Here is a 2,500-nt window from a genome sequence, read left to right on the forward strand (position 1 = left end):
CCAGTAAGGTTAACGAAATCGGATGACGTCAGTCGTTATGTAGACCGTATTCGCAGTCAATGACGACCAGCAGTGTCCCCTAAAAGTGGGGGTCCCCGAAAACTGGGGCCCCCCAAAAAATTGGGGGCCCCCGAATCTCCCAAGTTTATTAAGACGTCTGGAAGCTCGTTAGTGGCCTTCCGGGCAACGTTATGTGCGGGTGGTACGGCCGCTGAGAGACTGCTGACCTCCCCTCCCCCTTTCCCCCTTTTCCCCCCTCCGTCTCCTCTCCCCCTCCTCCCACACGTGGGGGGGGGAGGCTGGCAGAGGCTGTGTGTTATTGCGGTATGGGGGGGTCTTCGTGGTTTTGTGTAGATGGTTCAATTTGAGATGTTATTATATGTAGGGCACGCTGTGAGAAATTGTATTTTTTTTTTTCTTAATAAAGATTATTATAGTAATTGTGGTATTGGTGGTGATGGTGATGGTGGTAGTGGTGGTGATGGTGGTGGTAGTGATGGTGATGATAGTGACGTTAATACTTGAGTAACAGATGAGACGATTGTGATGGTGATTATGCTGGAGACGTTGATGGTGATCTTTGTGGCATTTGTGGTGTTGATGGCAATGATGGAAATTGAGATTGTGATGACTGTTGATGGCGATAGTGACTGTGATGGAGATGGCGACAGTAATGATGATAATGATAATGGTGACTATGATGACAATGATGACATTCCTCTTCCCCCTGCCGTCCCCTCGACCCACGCCGCAAGTAGCGACGCTCTGATCCACCCGGTCAGCGAGCATCCATAATTGAATAAATAAATAAATGGATAAATAAATAAAATAAATAGGAAACAAAAGTATTAATTAATTAATAAAATAAGATGATAATACAAATATTTGTTCACATATTGGCGGATGTACAAACCAATGGCCCAAGGAGCGAGTTCGACGTGACTTGCGATGTCGCAAGTCACTTTTGCGTCGTAAGACATTTTCGTGTCGTCGTAATTAACTTATTCGACGTTGTAAGGTCATAAGTCCTTTTTCTTTTTTGTGACATCGCAAGTCTTTTCCACGACATCAGCAGTCATCACACGTCATCGTAAGTCACTTTTGCGACATCGTATCACTTGCGATGTCGTAAGCCCCTTTACTGACGTCTTAAATAAATTGTCTTAATAATTTTTCCTTGTAATTTATTTTATTTTTATTTTTTCTCCTAAATACTGATGTACAATTATGTCAGGAGCACCAATGTTACGGTACAGAAATCTAACCAGCCTCGTGTTGTGCTGTATTACGCTTCCCTCTGTAACACATTCACGATTCTCGTCTAATGTGATTTTGAACAAACTAGAAGACAACTTCTTCTACGACATTCTAGACTTGCCTAAGTCTACAATTTATCAGTGTGCCTCATATTCTTGTAGATTAACTTCTCTAAGCTCGTCATTCAGATTTTCGATATGTGGCGGAAAGTTTATTTGATATTTGGAGACTCGAAGAATGGAAGAATATAACCGAAGTCGATTCTAGTCGAACTCACTTCGAGTCGAATAGGTGTGACAGTGAGTGGCTTTATTTTATATTATCTGTTTATTTGTTTTATATTATTTGTCTGTTTGTTTGTTATTTGCTTGGTTTTTATTTATTATTAGTTATATGTCAATTTGTTATTATTTACTATTTACCTGTTTTACTATTTAACTATACCTATCCATTTATCTATTTATTTATTTATTATCATATATTTTTTTCGCATCCGACCTAGTTATGGACCAAAAGGTCTCCTGTCGTCATGCTCCGCCTTTGTAATCTTTGTAACACACGGGGTTCCGTGGGGTGCTACGGAACGGCTGAAAAGTTGTCTCTAGATAAGAAACGTAGCGTCGTTTGTTGATCTCCTTCTGTCTAACGACAGACTATTTCATTCCGCTTAAGACACGTTTTGCACGGGGTGATTATCGCTCTACGATGATCGTTCATGGCTTAACGATGATCGTCAACGATTTTCAAGAGTACCAATTCTTTGTTTTTAGCAACTCTAACGGCAGTCGTTAAAGCAAAACAGCCCCATCATTCAAAAACAAAGAAATAGTGCTCACGATAATCGTTTGACGATTATCGTTGAACCACGAACGATCATTGTTGAGCGATAATTATATCATCAGGCAGAACGTACCTTGAAGAGGACATTTCATAAAGTGACGCGTTCCACAAGTAAATAGAATCGCCTGACGTTTGTAGAATGAAATCTAAGAGTTCAAGTGAGTTTTCAGCCTTGGGGATTCAATGCAGAACCGCCAAACTGTCCCCATAGAGGACGATACAGCCTCTGTCTCTCATGGCTCTATTCAAGTGCATCTAGCTTTACGTAGACATAATATGTTTAGTGATATCACTTATATTTTTCTATTGTGGGTGATTTCATTAAGACGAAGGGACCTGAAATTAATAATAATATTAATAAGATAATAATAATAATGATAATAATAATAATAATAATAATAAT

At 39.8% G+C, this 2,500-nt stretch overlaps 1 protein-coding gene across 1 annotated transcript in view; it reads left to right on the forward strand.

Annotated features, from left to right (window-relative positions):
- Positions 1 to 2,500, forward strand: part of LOC143037166 (homeobox protein Nkx-6.2-like) — a 142,746-nt gene that overhangs the window by 37,887 nt on the left and 102,359 nt on the right. The window lies entirely within an intron of this gene.

This window comes from Oratosquilla oratoria, chromosome 21 (genome assembly GCF_046742065.1).
Source record: "Oratosquilla oratoria isolate Oo_2021 chromosome 21, ASM4674206v1, whole genome shotgun sequence".
Taxonomy (NCBI): domain Eukaryota; kingdom Metazoa; phylum Arthropoda; class Malacostraca; order Stomatopoda; family Squillidae; genus Oratosquilla; species Oratosquilla oratoria.